Genomic DNA, 25,109 nt, shown 5'->3' on the forward strand with positions numbered 1-25,109 from the left:
TATGTGTCTTGGCGTATTTCTCCTTGGATTTATTCTGTATGGGACTCTCTGTGCTTCTTGGACTTGATTAACTATTTCCTTTCCCATATTAGGGAAGTTTTCAACTATAATCTCTTCAAATATTTTCTCAGTCCCTTTCTTTTTCTCTTCTTCTTCTGGAACCCCTATAATTCGAATGTTGGTGCGTTTAATGTTGTCCCAGAGGTCTCTGATATTGTCCTCTGTTCTTTTCATTCTTTTTTCTTTATTTTGCTCTGCATTAGTTATTTCCACTATTTTATCTTCCACCTCACTTATCCGTTCTTCTGCCTCAGTTATTCTGCTATTGATCCCATCTAGAGTATTTTTCATTTCATTTATTGTGTTTTTAATCGATGCTTGATTCATCTTTAGTTCTACTAGGTCCTTGTTAACTGTTTCTTGCATTTTGTCTATTCTATTTCCAAGATTTTGGATCATCTTTACTATCATTATTCTGAATTCTTTTTCAGATAGACTGCCTATTACCTCTTCATTTGTTAGGTCTGGTGGGTTTTTATCTTGCTCCTTCTCCTGCTGTGTGTTTTTCTGTCTTCTCATTTTGCTTATGTTACTGTGTTTGGGGTCTCCTTTTTGCCGGCTGCAGGTTCGTAGTTCCTGTTGTTTTTGGTGTCTGTCCCCAGTGGCTAAGGTTGGTTTAGTGGGTTGTGTAGGCTTCCTGGTCGAGGGGACTAGTGCCTGTGTTCTGGTGGATGAGGCTGGATGTTGTCTTTCTGGTGGGCAGGTCCACGTCTGGTGGTGTGTTTTGGGGTGTCTGCAGACTTTTTATGATTTTAGGCCACCTCTCTGCTAATGGGTGGCGTTGTGTTCCTGTCTTGCTAGTTGTTTGGCATAGGGTGTCCAGCACTGTAGCTTGCTGGTCGTTGAGTGAAGCTGGGTGCTGGTGTTGAGATGGAGATCTCTGGAAGATTTTCGCCGTTTGATATTATGTGGAGCTGGGAGGTCTCTTGTGGACCAGTGTCCTGAAGTTGGCTCTCCCACCTCAGAGGCACAGTACTGACTCCTGGCTCCTCAATTTGGGATGATTTGTTGTCTATTCATGTATTCCACAGATGCAGGGTACATCAAGTTGATTGTGGAGCTTTAATCCGCTGCTTCTGAGGCTGCTGGGAGAGGTTTCCCTTTCTCTTCTTTGTTCTCACAGCTCCCGGGTCTCAGCTTTGGATTTGGCCCCGCCTCTGCGTGTAGGTCGCCGGAGGGCGTCTGTTCTTCGCTCAGACAGGAAAGGGTTAAAGGAGCAGCCTCTTCGGGAACTCTGGCTCACTCAGGCCGGGCGGGAGGGAGGGGCACGGAGTGCGGGGCGAGCCTGCAGCGGCAGAGGTCGGCGTGACGTTGCACCAGCCCGAGGCGTGCCGTGCGTTCTCCCAGGGAAGCCGCCCCTGGATCCCGGGACCCCGGCAGTGGCGGGCTGCTCAGGCTCCCGGAAGGGCGGTGTGGACAGTGACCTGCGCTCGCACACGGGCTTCTTGGTGGCGGCAGCAGCAGCCCCAGCGTCCCACGCCCGTCACTGGGCTCCGCGCTTTCAGTCGCGACTCGCGCCCGTCTGTGGAGCCCCTTTAAGCAGCGCTCTTAATCCCCTCTCCTCGCGCAGCCGGAAACCAAGAGGGAAGAACAAGTCTCTTGCCTCTTCGGCAGCTCCAGAGTTTTCCCGGACTCCCTCCCGGCTAGCTGTGGCACATTAGCCCCCTTCAGGCTGAGTTCTCGCCGCCAGCCCCAGTCCTCTCCCTGCGCTCTGACCGAAGCCCGAGCCTCAGCTTCCAGCGCCGCCCGCCCCGGCGGGCGAGCAGACAAGCCTCTCGGGCTGGTGAGTGCCGCTCGGCACCGATCCTCTGTGCGGGAATCTCTCCGCTTTGCCCTACCCAGGTATGTGGGGAGTTTCTTGCCTTTTGGGAGGTCTGGGGTCTTCTGCCAGCGTTCAGTAGGTGTTCTGTAGGAGTTGTTCCACGTGTAGCTGTATTTCTGGTGTATCCGTGAGGAGGAAGGTGATCTCCGCGTCTTACTCTTCCGCCATCTTCTGCCTTTATCTTCATACATTTTTGATACTAAAGAGTAAAACTTTTGTGCCATAGTTTACTTAATAGTATAGTCAACTTTGCCCCTGCTGCTGTGTAATCTCAGAAAAAGCAGAAATGAACAAATAGGGAGTTATTCCTTCTATTTTCTTTTAGTTAGAAATTATGCTTATTGGCAAACTTTGTCAAAGGATGGAGACAAAAGAAAGGGTATGATGTCTGTTTTTGTTATTTTAGTGTCAATGTGACTAGAGGGTATGGTGTTGTAATAGCAGAAAGTGAAACTGCCTTTCCAGTTGATAAAAGAAAAGGGGAGAAAAATAATACTAACGTTACAATATTCTAAAGGATTTTATCAAGCAGGGAACAAATTTTATGTTCACACTTCTATAATACCTTGTCTTTATTTTTTTTAATTCATGGCAGAGCTTATCTATTTGGGCAGATTTAACTCCAGAAGGAGTATCCCAGAAGGAATCCACAGAGACTGAAATGTAAAAAAACAAACAAACAGAAACAAAGCACACGGAACCAGAAAAATTCTGTGTGGTTCCTACTATTACATCCTTTTTAATGATCATTAATAGCCTTATTACTCATTAAATTCTAGTTCATAGCATGTTATTGTGGTTAGTTGATAGAAATTTTACTCTTTGGCAAAGGGAAAAATGATGGAAGAGGGATATAAAAATTCTACATGTAGTTATGAATGACCTAGCATTACTGAGGTGGCACACTCTGCAGAATCAATAGCCAGACAAGATGCAGTAGTGGGTCCCAAAAGGTGAAAGGATCTTTGTGAAGAGAAGGAGATTTGAAGGGGGGAAAGTGATTAGTGAAAAGAGGGAGGATGGGCAACAAGATTAAACCAAAGAGATACTGATGTGGCTGTGCCAGACTGTTCATGCTGCCTTTGAAACTGAAATCTGATTCTCACAAAAATGACAGATGTTGCAGCTTTGGCCAATTAAAGGACAAAAAACCATAATAATTTCATGCTCTGCTAGCTGTATAACAGGTACTTGAACACCAGTGAGCTAGTCCAAAATAATCAAACGTGAGCATAGTTTATTATTAAGTAAAAAAAATTAAAGAAAGCAATAGCAAAAATACCATACAATCATATATAAGAATTTATAGATATTATAGGATACAAATTACAGAAGACACAGCTCTGTGGAAGTCTGAAAGGATCCACCTTCATGTAATACATAATACATGCCATTTTATTACCATTTTCAAATAAGTTAACTATTATTTAAAGGTTGTTAATACCATTTTTAAAGAACATTGTCATTTTATATCTATTTTGCCAAAATTAATTAGAGTTTTCAGAATAGAGATTATACAATGATAAATACACCTTCTTACCCATTTTTTATTGTAATAAAATATATATAACATAAAATTTTCTATTTAAGTGTACAGTTTAGTGGTATCAGATACATTCATAATGTTGTGCTACCATCTTCACCATCTACCTCCAGAACTGTTTTCATATTTTGAAGCTATAACTCTATACTCTTTAAACAACATTCCCCATTTCCTCCTTCCTCAGCCCCTGGAAACCACTATTCTACTTTCTATCACGATGATTTTGACTACTTTTAAGTACCTCATATAAGTGGAATTATATAGTGTTTGTCTTTTTATGACTGACTTCTGTCACTTATATAATGTCCTCACCGTTCATCCATGTTGTAGGATACACCATTATTTCCTTCCTTTTTAAGGCTGAAAAATATTCCATTGTATGTATATCCCACGTTTTGCTTGTCTGTTTATCTGCCAATGGACATTTGGGTTGCTTCCTCATATCGTGAATAACACTGCTCTGAACATAGGTGCACAAATATCTCTGTGAAACCCAGCTTTTAATTATTATATACCCAGATGTAGAATTACTGGATCATATGGTAATTATAATTTTAATTTTTTGAAAAACTAGGATACTGTTTTCATAGCTGCTGTAGCATTTTACATTCCCACCAACAACACACAAGAGTTCCAATCTCTCCACATTCTCACCAACAATTATTTTCTGGTTTTGTTTGTTTATTAATAGTAGCCATCCTATTGGATATGTATAATTGATTCATTTTGCTGTATAGCAGAAACTAACACAACATTGAAAGTCAACTATACTCCAATAAAAATTTTTTAAAAATGAAAAAAAAATAGTAGCCATCCTAATGGGTGTAATGTGCTATCTCATTGTAGTTTTCATTTGCAGTTTCCTAATGTTGACCATCTTTTCATTTGCTTATTAGCAAATTTGTGTATCTTCTTTGGAGAAATGTTTTTCTAATACCTTTGCCCATTTTTGAATTAGGTTGTTTTTTGTTGATGGGTTTAGGAATTCTCTGTATATTTTAGATATTAATCCCTTTTCAGACATGTGTCTCTTGATCTGAAGTGAGTACCTTGTACACAACATATAACTGGTTCCTGGGTTTTTTTGTTTGTTTGTTTGCTTCTTTAAAAAAAAAAACATTCTGTCAATCTTTGTCTTTTGATTGAAGAGTTTAATCCATTTATATTTAAAGTAATTACCAGTAAGAAGGTAATTATTTCTGTCAGTTTCCTATTTGTTTTACATATGTTTTATAGCTTCTTGTCCCTCATGTCCTGTATTACTCTCTTTTTGTTTAGTTGATTTTCTGGTAATGAAACATTGAAATTCCTTTCTTATTCCCATTTGTGTATATTCTATAGCTATTTTCTTTATGGTTACTATGGAGATTACATTTAACATTCTAAAGTTATAACACTCTAATTTGAATTTATACCAGCTTAACTTTAATAACATAGGAAAATTCTCTTTACAGCCCCATCACCACCCCTTTCAATTGTTGATGCCACAGAATTACATCTTCATACATCTTTTGCCCAACAACATAAAATAATAAGTCTTTTAATTGCATTTGTCTTTTAAAATATGTTAAAAGCAAAATGTGGAGTACAAACCAAAGTTACAATATTACTAGCTTTTAGACTGATTGTTTTTTTAATGTAATAGTCTCTTAAATCATACAGGAAAAAAAAGTGGAGTTGCGTACCACTGTTATAATTATACGAGGTTTTATAATTGTTCATGTGTTTACCTTTACAAAGATATTTTTATTTCCTCATTTGGTTATTACCTACTGTCTAGTGTTCCTTTATGTTGAATTACAGGACTCTCTTTAGCATTTCTTTTTATTTTTTTTCTTTTTTTTTGCGGTACGCGGGCGTCTCACTGTTGTGGCCTCTCCCGTTGCAGAGCACAGGCTCCGGATGCACAGGCTCAGCGGCCATGGCTCACGGGCCCAGCCGCTCCGTGGCATGTGGGATCTTCCCGGACCGGGGCACGAACCCGTGTCCCCTGCATCGGCAGGCGGACTCTCAACCACTGCGCCACCAGGGAAGCCCTCTTTAGCATTTCTTGCAGAGCAGGTCTAATGATAACAAACTCCCTCAGATTTTGGTTTATCTGGGAATGTGTTAATTTCTCCCTAATTAAAAAAAAATTTGCAATTAATGTATTCTAGACATTTGTTTGGTGAAATACATGTTATTTTATTATAAAATACTCTTATTTCATAAATAATAGCTATGTAATTATTCTCCCTCATTTTTTAAGGACAGTTTTTTTTTAAATATAGGGTTCTTGGCTGACAATTTTTTTTTTTTTAGCACTTTGAATATATTGGCCCACTGCTTTTTTGACCTCCACAGTTTCTGATGAGAAATCTGCTCACAATCTTATTGAGGATCCTTTGTATGTGACAAATCACTTCTCTCTTGCTCCTTTCCAGATTTTCTCTTTGTCTTTCAAAACTTTATTTATAATGTGTCCCAGTGTGCATCTCTTGAGTTTATCTTACTTGGAGCCATTGAGGTTCTTAGATGTTTATATTCATATCTTTCTTCAGATTTAGAATGATCTGGCCATTATTTCTTCAAATATTCTCTCTGTTCCTTTATCTTTCTCTTGTCCTTCCAAAATGCATATGTTGGGCCTCTTGATGGTGTCACACAGTTCCCTTAATAGCTGTTCCTTTTTCTTCAATCTTTATTTTCTCCTGTTCCTCAGACTTGATAATTTCTGTTACCCTATCTTCAAGTTCACACATTTTTCTTCTGCTCAATAAAATCTCTCTTTGAATCTTGCTAGTGAATTTTTAATTTCAGTTATTGTACTTTTAGCTCTACAATTTCCCTTTGTTTTCTTTTTATGTATTCTATCTCTTCATTAATATTTCCATTTTTCCATACATCATTTCATTTTTACTTTTTTCCACATCTTCCTTACCTCTTTGCTTAACATCTTTAGGATAGATGTTTGAAATTGTGTGCCTAGTAGATCTGTCATCAGATTTTTTTCTAAGACAGTTTCTGTTGATTTATTTTTGCCTTTGAATGTGGCTGTACTTTCCTATTTCTTTGTATGCTTTGTGACTTTTTGCTAAGAGCTGGACATTTGAATCTAATAATGTGGTAACTCTAGAAACTGGATTCTCCTCCCTTCCCGGGGTTTGGTATTTTTTGGTGTTTTTTATTGTTGTTGTTTATGGTTTTTGTTATTGTTGTTGTAGACTGCCTCTGTGCTGAGAATCAGCTTAACGTATAAACTTAAGATGCTTTCTAGTCTTCTCTCAGCCTATACCTTTTCCTTGGAATGCATGGTGAATATATTCAGTTGCTTTTGAATGTGCTAGTCTTTAATCTCTAGCTCCCAAAAGGGGTAAAACAGAAAAATGAAAGTGGGGAGGGGGCTAGCTTTTTAAGTCCCTTGGAATTCACTTCAGCCAGAGGGGGAAAAGCTTGAAAAAAATGAGGGCGGTGCATCAAAGATGGCCACCTGCCTCTTTGCACCTCTGAGATCAGACGCAGCAATTAGTGATCAGACCACAAGTCCCCAATATTTGGAGGACAGGGTGCTTTTTTTCCACTTTGGCTCCCACAAGCTACATGCAAGCTTTCCCGAATGTGTGCATGGCTACCTGCTGTGGAGTAGGGGTGGGAGATGGGTAGCTGTAAAGTTCTATGAGTTGAAATTGATCAAAATTAACCACAATTTACCATCCAAGCCTTCCCCTGGATGTTAGAATCCTCCAGTAGATTTCAGACTTACAAAATATTTACATCAGACATACTCAACCATTTGTCTTTCCCAACAGTCCTCACTACTAATGTGGTCTTGAGTAAGTTAGCCTCTCTGTTACCTCCATTTCTCTCATTTGAATTTCCGAATAAAATGTTGTAAAATTTAAATTGAAATCATTTAAGATGTGTGAAACTCCTAGAATAATGCGTAGGACAGAGTAAGTATTTAACAAATTTTAGATATAAATTATTATACATTAAGGGTATCAAACTTTACCTAATATATCTACTTAAGTTATTTTTCCCACTTGGTTTTATGGAATTTCTTCTTGTTTTTCTTGTTTACTTTTAGTCACATTATATGGTATATTTCCATGTAGTCTATACCTTAAAGATTTTTTTTCTGGTGACATACTCCATCATCCTTAAATTTAGAAAATCCTTCAGATTATAAAAACTGATCAATATTCACCTCTCTTTTTACATTTATATTTTAATAAAGTAATGCTTGTTTTATCTTATACTTAATTCTAATCCATTTGGCAATTACTTTCATGTAAGATAAGTTATAATATCCTTTTTAAGCTTTGTTGAAGTATACTTGACCAATAAAATTGTACAATATTTAAAGTATACAATGTGATGTTTTGATATATATACACATTGTAAAAGGATTTGCTTCATTGAGTTAATTAACATATTCCATCACCTCACATATTTACCTTTTGTGTCTGTGAGAGAGAACATTTAAGTTCTACTCACTTAGCAAATTTCAATTATATAATAGTCACCAGGTTATACATTAGGTCTTCAGACCATATTCATCTTATAACTGAAACTTTGTACCTTTTCACCAACCTTTTACTATTTTCTGCACTCCCTTGCCTCTGGCAACCATTTTTCTACTCTCTGTTTCTATGAGTTCAATTTTTTTCTTTATTATTATTATTTTTTAAATCGCACATATCAGTGATACTATGTAGTATTTTTCTATCTGACTTGTCTGACTTAGCATAATGCCCTCCAGGTTTATCTGTGTTGTCACAGAGGACAGGAATTCCTTCTTTCTTAAGGATGAATTGTATACCTCTGTGTGTGTGTGTGTGTGTCTGTGTGTGTAGATAGATTTTCTTTCTTTTTCTCTTTTACATTATATCTCCATGAATTACTTATTTTATAACCAGAAGTTCGTACTTTTTGACCCCTTTCACCCATTTTGTCCACCCTCCAATCCCCTACCTCTGACAGTCACCAATACGTTCTTTGTATCTATGAGATCAGTTTTGCTTTTTTTAGTTTAGTTTTGTTTTGTTTTTTAGATTCCACATATAAGTGAGATCATAAGGTATTTGTTTTTGTCTGATTTCACTCAGCATAATGCCCTCAAGGTCCAATTATGTTATCATAAATGGCAAAATTTTCTTCTTTTTCTGACTGAATAATATTCCCTTGTATATATATACCATAATTTCTTTGTTCATCCATTGATGGACACTTAGGTTGTTTCCATACCTTGGCTATTGTAAGTAATGCTGCAGTGAACATAGGGATGCATATAACTTCTTATGTTAGTATTTTCTTTGGATAAATACCCAGAACTGGAATTGCTAGGTCATCTGCAGTTCTATTTTTATTTTTTTGAGAAACCTCCATACTACTTTCCAGAGTGACTGCATCAACTTACATTCCCACTTTTCTCCAAATCCTAGCCAACACTTGTTATTTCTTGTCTTTTTGATAATAACCAGTTTTGATTTGCATTTCACTTTTGAATTGCAAATGTTGAGCACCTTTTCATATTCCTATTGGCCATTTTTATGATTTTGGAAAAATTTCTGTATGGGTGCTTTACCCATTTTTTAATTATAATTTTAATTTTTTATTTGCTATTGAGTTATGTGAATTCCCTGTATATTTTGTGTATTAACCCCTTATTTGATATGTGATTTGCAGATATTTTCTCCCATTCCATAGGTTGCCTTTTCATATTTTTATGGTGAGATAAATGATAATGGTTTTATTATTCTCAAATATAACAGAACTATATCATATATTTTCTTATGCAGGGACAATTTAAGAACTTAGATTTTAGATCTTAGATTTTTAGAAAATGTGTAAGCATTCTTTATATGACCATTCTTGTATTGACCCCACATAAAAACCAGAAGTAGAACACTGTATTGATTTTCTATTGTCTCCATAAAAAATTTTACCAGAAGCTTAGTGGTTTGAAACAACACAAATATATTATCTAAGAGTTTTGTAGGTCACAGGCCCAAGTACTTGTGAGCCTGAGTGTGGCTCAGCTGGTTTCTGTGCATAGAGTATTCAAGGCAGAAATCAAGGTGTTGGCAGGACTGGGTTTCCTTCTGGAGGCTTTGGGGAGAATCCATTTCCAAGTTTATTGAGGTTGGTGACAGAATTCAGTTCCTCGTGGCTGTAGAATGAGGTCCCTGTTCTTTACTGGCTCTCAGGTAGTAGTCAGTCTCAGTTTCTAGAGGTCACCTGTGTCCCATAGCTTCTGGGCCCTTTCCACATGCTGAAAGCCAACAGCTTGGGTGAAATCTTTTCCTATCCTTTGAATCTGTCATCTCCCCTTTTTCTCATCTCCCCTACCTCTTTTTCTGCCATATCTTTCTCACCCAACTGGGGAAATTTATTCTGCTTTTAAGGGCTCAAGTGATTAGATGGGACCCACCCAGATAATCCTGGATAGTGTCCTTGTCTTAAAGTCTATGATCTTAATTCCATCTGAAAAATCCCTTTTGCCATGTTACCTAATTTATCTCCAGGCAAAGATTGTGGAGGCCAAAGAAGCAAAGATTGTGGAGGCCGAAATTCTGTTTACCACAGCATCATACCTTAACCCAATGAACATATTCTTACTGTAAACCAAGTTAATGAAGAGCTACAGAAAACTAAGCCAAAATCTGGTGGTGAAGTTTATGCAAAGATTGAACATAAAGTAGAGGAGAGAATAGCTTGATTTTCAGATTAGCTTGTTTAGTAGCATTTATCTTAGCTCGATTTTTGGCAGAGGTGTGGTAGCAAAAAGGTAAGGTGAAATTTACCTGCAAAAACCTGAACCCCAGGTATTCTCAGAGAGATCCATGTATTTTGTATAGCAGATCTTTAAATGGGAAGGTTGATATTCTATGATGAATGAGGAAATGTTGGCCTGTATTCACACAGTGAGATCATCAACAGGACACATGCAGAATGGAAGAGCCAATTATCTTTGCAGATATATGTCCCATGTTAAATTTCGTCACATGCCTTAACAAATATTCAGACAATTTTAGGGATATTTGAAAACATTTTCACACTGAATAAGCTAAGTATACAAAATAGCAATACTGTCCCCCAAAATGTCATTGCTTTTTTGAACTCATTTGAAAATTTTGAAAATGTGACCAAATTGTGTCTAGTTCTGAACTAGTCGCCTAACTAAGTTTTAGGGAGGAGGTCAATTTAATGAAATACTTTAAGATTTCTAAATGTTTTTTTCTTCTATCTTAATCATTTCCTGTGATTGTTATTACTTTTTCCAGTTATAAAAGTATTACCTTCCAGTTATAGAAAAAGTTTAAAATCATAGATAGTTAAAAAAAGAAAAATTATTTGTATCTGTGTGTGTCTGTGTGTATTTGCATGTAGTTCTACCATTGAGAGGCAACTAACTATTACTAATATCTCCTTCTTATCGTTTTTTGTATATATGTTTTGCATAGACAATTTCAAACTGCTCATAAAGTACTATATTCCTGCTTATTGTAAGCCAACATTACAATGTAAATAAATATACTTCATTCTTCTAACATTTTAGGACAACATTCTTCCTTTGAGTGTAATCTGTTAATTTCTCATATTTTCGGCTTTTTACCAACCAACATTATTTCTGCTTAACAGTGATAATATTCACATTCTGTACAAAAGGGAGATGAGAAAGATAAACTTTGTTTTTTCCATTCTCATGGCCAATCGATAGCCAAATTCTGTTACAAGCTGTATTGCATTATATGGTAGTGAGTTGTCTTTGTTTTGAAAAGTATTCAAAATTTAATATGTGCAGTCATTCCCTAACAGTGCCTCATTCCCCAAAAGTCTAGTTCCAATCAACCGAGAACTTGTGTTCTGTCAGCTCCCAGCGATGCTGTGTTTGCTGCCCAAGATGTTCTTTTCTTCAATCACATTGTTTGACTCTGGTCAACAGCCAGTAATCATCACCATTCTATCCTCAGGGGTTCCTTCTTAAATATCCCTTCAGTTCTGTCTGACAGATGTCCTATCCATCCTTTACACAATTGTCCCTTTTAAGACTAACCCACAGAATAACATCTTTGATATACTTTTGTGCTAATAACTAATTGACTGTATGCTTTCCTAAGGCAACAGACTACATGTAACCCACACTCTTCTATCAATTTGCTTGAATGATGCTACTATTTCCTGAGCTCCAAGTTATTTTGTTGCTTGAGTCCTGACTGGAATGCCTGCTTAAGTGCTGATTTACCTGGAAACCTTATATTCATATTTCTTCTGCACCTACTCTAACATGTCTTATTTATCTCATTCCAGCTACAGTTGTTTTTCTCTTTAGCAGTTGACTTCTACTCATTCTTCATATCTGTCATTTCCTCAAGCAGTCTCTGTTGACCTTAGAGCACCATGCCAGTTATAATTTTACCTTTATCTGTGTGATTATTTGATCCATAGCCTTGTCCCCTTGACTATAATCTTCAGGAAGGCATAATGTTTTTATGCTCCTGCTTAAGTTGTTTCTTGGCTGCATGTCACATGATCAGGGTATAGAAATGGTGAAATAAGAAGTAAATGAATGCAAACTCTGTGGAGCTAATAGAGCTGATAGTTGTTTTGTAAAAGTAATACCTGTATTTTTCTAAATAGCATTCTATCCTCTTGTGAGATTTATTAGGACAAAGGATATGAGTAACCATATGCATACCTACTATGCACGAGCACTAACTGTGCTGGGCATTGTACATTCATTTTATTATTTATAACCACATAGGACCCCTTGTCAGATGAATTGTTTTACCACTTTTCATATGAAAAAAAAAAAACCCTGATAATCTGATTAAAGAGCTCGTCAAAAATCATCAATATAGTAAGTGGTAGATTCGAACCTAATTACATCTGGAACCAGGATTGGTATTCTGTGCGTGCGTTGTGGCATACCTAAAATAGGCATCAGCATATGGTTGATAAGAGTACATATCATAGTATCCTTAGCAAAAGAGAAAAGTGACCCTTGGCTGTACTTCTGATTCTCCCTATTTCGTTCTCTAATTTGACCAGAAAGAAACATTTTTAAAATCACATTTTACAGAAAATTTCAACTTTCAATTTGCATAGGTCTGCAGTTTGCAAAATGCTGGAACTCAGCAGTAAAGTAGGGCTGGGTCTAAAGCTTGGAAGGCACAAGACTCCTGGCCGTTAACTCCATCACTTCAAATTGAGGAACAGCATTCTGTCTTATAATTTGACATTTCATGTAAGATGTTATTTGGGAAAAAAAATCATACCAAATAAGCAAAAACCACAACAGTTTGAAAAAATTGAAAACCAATAAATTAGGCCATGGAAAACAGACTTTGAGTTCTTCAGGGATTCCTTCGGAGAGAACCCATCTGTATGAATAAAATTAACTCCACCAGCAATATAAGCTGAGGGGTATCCCCTTCTCTAAAGAAAGACACTCAGACCAAACAAGAAGGCTCTTCAGGCACAGAAGGAATTACTCTCAGAAAAGCCTCAAAAAGGGACTTTTATTCCAATGGGAACTCTATATTTACGATTTCTTTTTCTCAAGGAGCAGCTGCAGAGAAAAGCTGAAAGGTTCTGGTTCTTTCAATTACAAGTCTTATACTCTAGGACAATTGACTTTCCTGAAAGCTCTGCATCCTGGTTTTCTTAAATATAAAGCTGAAAAATCCACGTATAAGATTTAGTAAAGAATAAAATACTTAATGCTAAAATGGTATACATTATTATTGATAAGTACTTAACACAAGTTAGGCAACTCATGAGCAACATTAACAAAAACTATATTTGAAGCATCTATTCTCAAATGAGGCACTTTGCTAAATTTGATGGGAGATGCAAAGAAGTCTGAATCATAGCCAGGCCATACAGGTCTATATATTCTGCTTAGGGAAAGAACCAAGAGAACAGATCGGAGACTCACAGAACCAAACAGAAATGTTGACCGGCTGAAATATTCAATCAATGACCACAACGTTATCAGTCAGGAAAAAAAAAAACACCTCCTGCTGATAAATTAGAGGAAGACAACTCAACTAGAATCACAAAGTGTGACAGAGTATTGAGTCTGTCCACAAATTTTTTTAAATTTTTATTTTTTAGCTGAAAAAAAAAAAGCTGTCTGTTTTCCCTGTTAACTCTATCTGTATGTACAGATTGTTGCTCTTTTCCCATCATAGTACCTTACATTTTATTTTAAACTTTATAGATTTTGAGATACTTTTATGAATTTTTTTCTTAATGTAGTCTCACTAGGATTCGGAAGACATCAGATTTAGATTAGGTTTATTATTTAGGTTAGGAAATGGAAGAACAGAGAGTGACTGTGGCTGTGGAAGTACAGTACAAGGCAGATATTGTACTAAATTCCAGATATTCAGAATTTAATCTCGTAGTCATTAGTTGAATTTGTGGCATTGTTCCTTCTCATGAGTTGCTCTTTTTTTCTCCAGGTTTACAATAATAAACTCTAAATAAACCTTAAATTCTTATTATTAAATGCAAAATTGACTTTATGGGTCTTACTTGCCCTTGAAACAAAATGATACCACTTCTTCAATGTTAATATTTGCTTAATTCACCACTGATAATGTATAACTTAGAAACTTTAGGGTCCTGTGAGACATAAGGATATTTCCAGCAATTGTTTGATGTGTTACAGTTGTTTAACCTGTATACATATAATGTCCATTGTAATTAAGGCTCAAATTTTAAGTAAATGACACAGAGATGCAACTTAATGGCAAAGCTGAAACTTGCTTTCAAGGCCCTAGAAACCCCGTCTAAATTTTTCTGCTGATGTCCACTCTGCCATATTTTGCACAGCCACTTTCTCAGAAGAAGTTTTATCCCTGATTGCTTTCCCATGGGAAGTGGGTGTGGGGGATGACATTTGCATCATCTTTCGATGCTTTAAATTGTGCACAGAACCTGATGTATAGTAGCATGGGAACTAGAGGCAACTGAGAATATAAATAGGAATGGAAAGGCTAGAATGATCTGGAAGAGATACACTTGGATAGTTTGGTTGCTACAGCCAGACGAGAATACAAAAAGGGGACAAAGTTCATTGGTCAGTGCATTATTCCCTCATTGATTTTTCCCTGCCACTTTCTTTCAGCTCATTGATTCCACTGCTGATTGAGTCATGTTCATCTGCTATTAGGAGGTCACTTCATTTCCCTTTTGCTCATTTTTTTCTGCCTACTCGGCACTCCTCCACATGTGCATGTCACTACCACTAATCTCGATTGCTGTCAACAGAGTGATATACTTTTTGCACAATGGGCCGTGAGATTCGAGGCAGGTGGCTCAGGCAGCCACTGCATAAAACTTAACCAGAGTGTACTCACAGATTCCAATGTACTCTGCAGTCACTGTGGGGGGTTTTGCTCCTCTAGATCAGATTTAAAGGTATGCAGTGTGTATGGTCCCCAGTGGCCATAGGCAGTATACTCTAAGCTGGTAGGAAGGAGTGATGCCCTGATCTCTCAGAAAACAGCTGATGTCACAGTGCCAAAGAGTCACAAAATAAATACCACCTTAAGGTCACAACTCTCTCAGCCACACTATCCAGAAGTCCTTTCATTCAGCAGTCATATGATATCTTATACCTACTGAGAACTGTCCAACAGATGGAAGAAATAAGTATATTTTCACAGTGATAACATTTTGTATGTCTGTTTCAGCAGTTTAGATTCTATTTACTAGCAAACCCATTTCAAAATACAAATAAATATTTTGTCAGAGTATTATTAGAATATGAGTTTGTAAATTAGGTCTGTACATTGAAGACATACACATTTTAATTCATGGTGTAGTTTAGTCATAGATAAAATCCTTAGGAAAATAAAACCATTGGGTAGCTATACAGTTTTATGTTGTGCAAATTCTAAATGCATTAGGGACAAAGCAGGCTGTATTCATTCCCGGACTAAAATCACAAACATATCGACAAAGAAGACAACAAAAGCTTCTTTAAGACCACAGAGCTACTGCCTTTAATGAGATTTTTTTTCAGGTTTGTTTTAACATTGAAGATTATGCCTTTGAATTTTTTATACCACTTGAAGATGTGATTTACTTTGTATTTATATTTAGTAATTGGCCATGCAAGGTTTCAGTTTTAGAATTTATTATGCAACATTTAACAAGACTAACAGTATTAAATACTAATCAACTTTTAATAAGAATTATACATCTATCTCCTTTCTCAAGACAAGAAAAACAATCACTGCAATCAATAAGATAGTCTAATCAATTTTCAAAATGAAATTAACCATGCATCATGTAGGGAAAAAAAAAAAACCCTTGAGGAATAGTATACTATGCCTTTGCTACAGGAAATAAGCTCATTTTTAGAAAATGTTAATAGGATATTTAGTTTCTGCATGACCTAGTCACTCTGATGAGTTTTCAAAGGGTTACTGGCTTATATGTCTCTTCAGTGACCTGAAGGGAGATTACAAAAAGTCAATAGATACGTGTTATGAAAATGTGATATAACGTCCGCAATTTTCCTCCACTTTAGTTCTTATAGAAATTATATCAGGAAGTGAATTTCAATTATCCCAGCATTCACACACTTCCTAAAATGGTGAAAATCATCAAGAATTTAACATGCAGACATATTCTATGAAAACAGGGTGTTGCCAGTGAATTTGAGGTTCTTTCTTCATGGTGAAGAATTCAGAGATGAAGTGATAGGTAAGAATCAGATATATTTAGATAGAAACCCACTCCACAGAGTGTGGGCCATCTCAGAAGGCGAGAGAGAGCGAGAGCTTCGAAATATAGCCTGGTTTTTATGGGCTGGGTAATTTCATAGGCTAATAAGTAGGAGGATTATTCCAGTTATTTGGGGGAAGGGACAGAGATTGCCAGGAATTGGGCCACCTCCCACTTTTTGGCCTTTTATGATTGGCCTCAAAACTGTCATGGCTCTGATGTGTGTGTCATTTAGATGCTAATATATTAGAATGAGCATATAATGAGGCTCAAGGTCTATTGGAAGTGGACTCTTCCACCACCTTGCACCTAGTTGGTTCTCACTAGTTTTCTCATGTACTGTGGCTATGTCATTCTTTTAAAGGTTGTGCCCTGCCCCCTTCCCTCCTGTTTCAAAGGATTCTTTCTTTTTTTAAGTTAATCTATTTATTTATTTATTTATTTTTGTTTCTGGCTGTGTTGGGTCTTCGTTGCTGTGCGTGGGCTTCCTCTAGTTGCTGCGAGTGGGGTTACTCTTCGTTGCAGTGCACAAGCTTCTCATTGCAGTAGCTTCTCTTGTTGCGGAGCATGGGTTCTCAGCGTGCACTTCAGTAGTTGTGGCTCACAGGCTCTAGAGCTCAGGCTCAGTAGTTGTGGCGCACAGGCTTAGTTGCTCTGCGGCATGTGGGAATCTTCCCAGACCAGGGGTCGAACCTGTGTCCCTGCATTGGCAGGCAGATTCTCAACCACTGTGCCACCAGGGAAGTCCCAAAGGATTCTTATAAATAAGAAAATGATTTAAATTGCTGGCCCAACAAAATGTTTTTTCAAAGAGTGTTTAAGTTTTTTTCAGATAATGCCATATTATATGAACATGAATCATCCAATTTATTCAAACAGTATTGAATGCAGGACCATCGTGTGCCAAGCAATATGCTGGGCACTAGGAACACCAATAAGAAACAAATTCACAGACCTTAAAGCACTCAAGGCTCATGAAGAAGACAGTCATGTGAACAGAATGAAAAACAAGTTTCTAAGTGCAATGGCTTTGCAAAGGAATTATACACACCTGACTGGTTTAAAAGGGTTGGCTTCTATAAATGTTTCATGGAGAGGTTAAGTCTGGGTTGTTAATAAAATAATAGTAATAATAACTTCTATTGAAGAATTATTAAATGCTGGTTGCTCTACATACTTTATATGTACTATGTCCTTTTATTGTCACATAAAGTAGGTGGGTTTAGTTTTATAATTATACTCATATTTATTTAAAAAATGGGGAACTCAGATTCATAAAATTTGAATAATCCACAATCACATAGTTACTAATTGGTGAACCTGGTATAACAAACCATGCATTTGACCCTAAAGTCACCTAGATGCTTAACTGCTTTGCTGAGACATATTTAAATTCAAAGTTCAAAAGCCCAATTTAATTTGGCCTTTTCTTTGAAGCAGAAGCCCATGAGAAACACACTGAGACACCACTTACCATCACCTTACCATCATTTTCAAATTATTAAACTGGCATCTAACAATGTAATGCATATTTTACATGAGCTATTTTTTTATTAAAAACACAAAGACATTTGAATTTGCCATTTGACATTAATGTTGCTAACTCTGCATAACAAATATACTTTGTTGAAGCTATCTGCTTTACTTAGAATTCTACGAAAAAGGAGTTTTGAATAAGAGAGAAAGCATACTTGACAGCATATCCAATAGGATCTATTAAGGATACACACTTTACAGGACAATACTTGAACAAGAACAAAGAATAATCACTATTACACGACATGAAGACACCTTTTCAAATAACACCTGGCCTTATTACTGAAAATACTCTTCAGGGCTTCCCTGGTGGCGCAGTGGTTGGGAGTCTGCCTGCCGATGCAGGGGACACGAGTTCGTGCCCTGGTCCGGGAAGATCCCGCATGCCGCGGAGCAGCTGGGCCCGTGAGCCATGGCCGCTGAGCCTGTGCGTCCAGAGCCTGTGCTCCGCAACGGGAGAGACCACAACAGTGAGAGGCCCGCGTACCTCAAAAAAAAAAAAAAAAAAAAACTTCCAAATGTTTTCTGTTGCTATCATTTTATACACAGCAAATAATTTTTCAAAGTTATTATTATTTAGAACATGCAGCCATATCCAAAAGGAATAATGCAGGGTAAAGCACTGGTAAAGAGGGGAGGGAGAATTAACAGTTGTACATACCGTCTCAGTTGACCTCAGAATCAACCTTGTCATCATTATCCCTGCTTATTCAGATATGGAACATTTGATGGCAGAGATTAATGAATAAGCCAGAGTCCTCTTATACAGACAGTTGTCAGGGAAGCCAGGATCTGTACTTAAGGCTTATGACTCTGAACTCCATACATTAGTTTCCACAACATATTGTTTCCTGAGCCTCTTTGAAATTAACTTGAACATACAAGGTTGTTTAAAGATAAAACTGAGCATTAAATGTACCACAGTATTCAGACTCTAAAGATTTTATATGTGAACAAGTACATGTGTGTGCGTATATATGTATACATATACAACACATACATGTTCCATTTGTTCTCCAAGAACCTGAAATCTCTGCCTCTCAATCTTAGGCACCAAATCTACCAAGTGAAATATAAATGTCTAGCAAGCATATTCATGTCCTATATCCATGCCCACCAACCACACAGGAGATACCTACACTTCAGTGGGCAGTTCTATACGTAACAGGATTCATTTACTCCTCAGTACCTAAGTTCTCTCTCTGTCTCTCTCTCTTCTGGTTTATTGTCATTAACAGTGACACATACTCAGTCTCTCCTGCTCTGGTTACTTTCCATCTGTTTTTTAAACATGTAGCCTCTTTTTATCATATAGTCTTTCAACAAATATATATAAGCCCTGATCTATAGATAATTATCCAGATAATGAGTCGAGTGTTGCACTACACCAACAGAGTCCTCACCATCATTATATTTACATTTTAATGATGGAGATAGAAGGTAAATAAACCAGTAAGTAATTTAGCTTCAGATGATGAAAAATGCTATGGAAATAATAAAGTTGCTTTTATGTACAGAGGACAAATGAGAAGTAGGCTATTTCAGATATGCCTGTCAAAGAATACCTCTCTGAAAAAGAAATATTTAAACAGAGACTCACATGATGAGAAATACTGAGCCTCAAGGAGTTTGCTTTGTTTTGAAAAACATTCTAGAAATAAAAGAACTACATATAAAGTCCCTGAAACAATAACAAGCTTGGTTTGCAAGAATGACAACAATCAAGAAAATCTTTGAAAATTTTGATACCAGAAACTATGTCAATGATGGTACTATGATAGAGGTGGAGAACTAAGGGGGCAGGGCAGTTTGGCATTGGTAGAATCTGGTTAAGTACTTCTGGCCTGGTCTTGTTAAGTTAGACATGCTTATTAGCTATCAAATCAGAAATATCAAAAAGGAACTATGATATATGATTTTGGTGCCCAGTGGAAGGGTCAGACTTTGCGCTCTAAATTTAGGAACTGTTAGTCTATAGACGGAATGTGAAGCCATGAGGTAAGATGTGATCGCAAAAGGACGTAATATAAATAACAAAAATTTGCAAAAAAAACATGTGGGTTAAGGAAAATTATTAGGGATAATTTAATCTTTAGAAGTCACAAGGGAGGAGAAACCATAAAGGCAGACTCAGAAGGAGAACTGTGGGGTAGAAATACAATTAGATGAGAGTAATGTGCTAGAAACCAAGTAAAAAATTGTCTGAAGAAAGTGGATGTGGGCAATTGTGTCATAAGTAACTAAGAAGTTAAATAAGTGTGAATATTGGCTAATGGATTTGACGTGAAGGTGGCCGTTAGTGATGCTGATAAGAATAACTTCACTGAAGTGATAGGAACAAAAGCCCCATTGAATAAGACAGAAAGGAATAAAATAATGTTTTTTAAAAAGAGAAAAATGAATGACATAGAAGTTTAACATAACTAAAATGTATTTCACACCTATAAAAGATTGGTCATTATCAAAAGAAAGGCTAGATAAAAGACGTAAATAAATAAACTACAGCATTAAAAAGAGAGAATACCTTCAGACACAACGAAATGAGCTATGAAGCCATGAAAAGTTATAATGGAAACTTAAATACATATTACTAAGTGAAAGAAGCCAATCTAAAGAAGCTACATATTGTATGATTTCCACTATATGACATTCTGGAAAAGGAACTATGGAGATGGTAAAGAGATCAATGGTTGCCAGGGATTGGGGGATGAGGGAAGGAATGAATAAGCAGAATATAGAGGATTTTAAGAGCAGTGAAAATACTGTGTGTGATACTATAATGATGGATACACGTTATTCTATGTTTGTCCAAGCATGTACAATGAACAACACCAAGAGTGAACCCTAATGTAAACTTTGGATTTGGGGTGATTATTATGTGTCAATATAGGTTCATCAATTGTAACAAATGTGCCACTCTGGTAGGGGATGTTGATAATGGGAGAGGTTCTACATGTGGCGGGGGGGGGGGGTATGGGATGAGGAGGTATATGGGAAATCTCTGTACCTTCCCCTTAATTTTGCTGTGAACTTAAAAGTACTCTTAAAAAAGTATTTTAAAAAAAAGTTTGCACAAAAGAGGAAAAAGGAATGACTAGGTAGATAAAGGCATTTTGGATAAATGCATTTTGGAGTCAAAAGAGGATAATGAATTTTAGATAGGAGATTTGTTTGCATGTTGGTATACAAAAACACATAAGGGAACAGATTAAGAATTTAAGAAAAAGGGGAAAATGGTGATGCAGGATTGAGGGAGGTTCATAGCAATAGCAGACTTTGATGGAATAAATTAAAATTCAGTTTAAAACTGGAGGGGCTGACATAAGATAGGAGTAAGGACATTTCTCCATGGTAACAGGAATAAAAGAAAAGATTGTAAGCATTGATACAGATAGGCTATAGAGAAAGAATTGGGAGGATGAAATAGTCTGTTTGCTTCTATTTTCTTAGTAAAAATGAATCAGTCCATCAGTTAAGAATAACAAGTGGGGAATGAATATTGAAGGACCAAGGGGTGAAGAGCTACAAATTTGGAGAAAATGTGAGAATATGAGAAATCAAATATCCAAGGAAATTTTGGTAGGACTATGTTTTATTATTCTTTATTGCTTTTTATTTTCCTCCGGACACTCTTTGTGCTGTTTCAGTGTAGACAAGAGGTAGGCAGAATTTGAATTGCAAGGCTCTTGGATTTTTTCAGGTGAAAATGTAAACACATTCAGTACTTGTATTACTATATGTCTTAGTAAAAGCAAACATTTTGACCACAGTCCCCAAGCTGAAATCTATTCCCTTGGCTTTGAATATACCACAATGTTTACTCTCAGTTTTCTTTCTAGGTTCCTTCTACTTTATCTAAATATTCAATGTCGAAATTCCTTGGGGGTTTAATCCCAGATAGTCTTTTCACTGTCAGCTTTTTCTGTAGACTATATCCACTCCCATAATATCAGGTGCCATCTATCTATAGACTATGCTTTCTAGCTTGCTACCCTCATACCCACATTTTTCTTCTGAGTCCCAGATCTCAAACCCAACTGCCTCCCCTAACTCTGCGTTTGGATGTATAATAGGACCATCGAATTTGGCATGTTCAAGCAGAATCCACCCTCACCAAAAACTTGCTCTCTCTCTGCATTCCCTTTCTCAGTAATTGTTACCATAATTCATCCTGTGATAAAAACAAAATATATGGGTACCCCTTCTTAACTCCTACATCTTTCTAACCTACCACAGCCAGTCAACCAAGTCTTGTCTATTCTTCCTTCTAAGTGTTTCTCTAATCTAGTAGTTTTCATCGTGTCCTGAATACTATTAGAATAGCCCGGGGAGAATTTTAAAAACATATACTTGCCGGAGTCTCCTCTCCAGAAATTCTTGATTCAATTGGTCTAATGTAGGTCTCAAGCATTGGATTAATAATAATAGTTTTAAAACCCCAGGAAATTCTAATTTGTGTTGTGGATAATAGTATTACAGAAACTTATTGAGCGCTTAGAATGTGTCAGTCACTATGCGAAGTGCTTCACACATACAATCTCTTCTAAACCACAAAATAATGCTCTAAGGGTGTACTATCAATATTCTCATTTTAAATGTGGGTAAACTGAGGTGCAATCAGGCTAACCGCCTTACCCAAGACTATATGGTTCATAAATGGTGGAAATAAAATTTGAACTCAGGACTTCAGCACACATCCTCACAACCCCTAAACTCAAATACTCAATTATAAATTTATTTAATTTTATTTTTAATTACTAGCTTTATTGATATGTGATTAATATACAAAAACTGCACATATTTAATGTATACAATTTGATAGTTTGGACATATGCATATACCCATGAAACCACAACCACAATCAAAGCAATATATATAACCGTCACCTCCAAAAGTTTTCTCACCCCCCTTTGTTACATGTGTGTGTTAGGAGCACTAATGTGAGATGTAGATTCTTAACAAATTTATTAAGTGTACAATACAGTATTGTGAAGTGCAGGCACTCTGTTGTACAGCAGATCAATAGAGTTTATTCATTGTGCATAACTAAAAATTTACACCCATCGAACAACTCTCTATTTACCCCTCCCTCAACTCCAGGCAACCACCATTCTGTTCTCTGCTTCTATGAGTTTGAATATTTTACATACCTCATATAGGTGGAATCATTCAATATTTGTCCTCTGTGACTGGCTTATTTCAATTAGCATAATGTCTTCAAGTTTTATCCATGTTGTTGCATATTGCAGGATTTCCTTCTTTCTAACGGCTGAATAACGCTCCACTGTATGTATATACCATATTTTCTTTATCCATTTACCTTTTGATGGACATTTAGGTCTTTTCCGTATCTTGGCCATTATGAATAAATATGTAATGAACACAGAAGTGCAGATATCTCTTCAAGATACTGACTTCAATTCTTTTGGATATATACCCAGAAGTAAAATTGCTGGATCATATGGTAGCTTTATTTTTAATATTTTAGGAACCTTCATATTGTTTTCCGTAACAGATGTGCCAACTTACATTCCCCAAAACAGTGCACAAGGGTTCGAATTTCCCTACATCCTAGCAAACACTTATCTTTTGTTTTTTGATAATTGCTATCTTAATATGTGATATCTCACTGTGCTTTTGATTTGCTTTTTCCTAACAATTAGTGATGTTGAGCACCTTTTCATATACCTGTTCACCATTTGTATGTTTTCTTTGGACATTTTAAGCCCATTTTGAATTGGGTTATTTGTTTTGTTTTGGTTTTGGTTTTCCTACTGAGTTGTAGGAATTCTTTACATATTTTTAATATTAACCCCATATCGGATATATGGTCTGCAAATATTTTCTCCCATTCTGTAAGTTTTCTTTTCATTCTGTTTATTGTTTCCTTTTCTGTGCAGAAACTTTTAAGTTTGATGTAGTCTCACTTGTCTATTTTGCTTTTGTTGCCTGTGCTTTTGGTATCATAGCCATGAAATCATTGCCAAAGTAAATGCACTTTGCATGACTTTGAAGTTCTGTTAAATCTTGCTGGTTTTCATACAAATTTAATATGCTAATTAGAAAAATCAAAAATAAAAGGCTAATACGTCTTTTTTCTTACTAATAATTAACAAAAATACTCACACTAAATGATATTAGGCAATAGAACACATTTCATAGAAGACCAAATTAATATCAGCCATAATCCTAGATAAATGCATCTTACTCGTATCCTTTCAACTTTATATTTACCATAATCGCCAAGAAAAAAAGCATTGAATATCAAGAGTGTATGCTTGTCATTACTTTCTCTCATCAAGCCATGCCAGCTTCAAAGTGCAATCAGCAATTAGACAACAGTAGTTCCATCCAAGAAAGTCCATATTTACAATGCAGGTGTTAGGTGTGTACTGTTCCCAGATTCAACTTAAACAAAAGCTTGTAGATAGAGGACTGTATGACAATCACCAACAATGACCAACCAGCACCTGGGCACTTACTATGAGCCAAGCAGTGTGCTAAGTGAAAGCTTTACTTCTTTTAATACAGCAGCATTCAACATTATGATGCACGTCTTACAGGTACGGATAGCAAGTCTCGTAGAATAGATAATGAGTAATGTATTCAGAATCACACAACTTGTAATTGGCAGAGCCAGAGACAGAAACCCAGGGAACATGACTTAAAATGTCATGCTTATGTTTACCCTGTCATGCACACTTCTGTAGAAGATGTGAGCTCTGGATATTTTGGTGAACCAGCTGGAGAAAAATAGGTTTCACTGCAAATCTTGGGAGTGAGGGACATTCATAAACACCTGAAGGTGAATGGTAATATAGTGAAAATTTTTCAGTATTTTTTGTGGAAATTGGCTAGAAATCTCTTTCCCACAGTGCTTAAAAGTAGATCTAAATTCAACCTACATTTTCATAAGCTCTCTTGCAGAGTTATGTTTTATGTATATATTCTTTCTCTGCAAGAAGTATCTGGCCTAATTAAGGACAGAGGTCGTTCATTCCCCTTTGCATCCTACCATGTAGCTCCTTGATTTACACCCTTGCTACAGGAGGTTACAGAAATTAGTTCATGCCATGCCCTACATATAGAAGCCATGAGATAAAATGAATGTCAGGTACTTATGCTTTGCTAGCTTCAAAATCATGGCAGAATTCAACGTGCAATGATGTAGGCAACATTCATACATACAGAAGATATTCTCATGCTTTTAATCAAAATCTAATTGAACAGAGGTGTACCAAGCCTGATGCTTTATGATCTAGATTTCTGGAAGATATAGTCTTGAATATCCGAATGGATTTTTAAAAAATAATGTCCCGTATTTTTGTAGTTTACCTGCACCTGCACATCACATAATGAATCTTGTTTTCATAACTGAATTTGCTGTTGTTTCCCTCCTTCATACAATTAAGCACAGAAGGT

Source organism: Hyperoodon ampullatus, assembly GCF_949752795.1.
Source record: "Hyperoodon ampullatus genome assembly, chromosome: 6".
Taxonomy (NCBI): Eukaryota; Metazoa; Chordata; class Mammalia; order Artiodactyla; family Ziphiidae; genus Hyperoodon; species Hyperoodon ampullatus.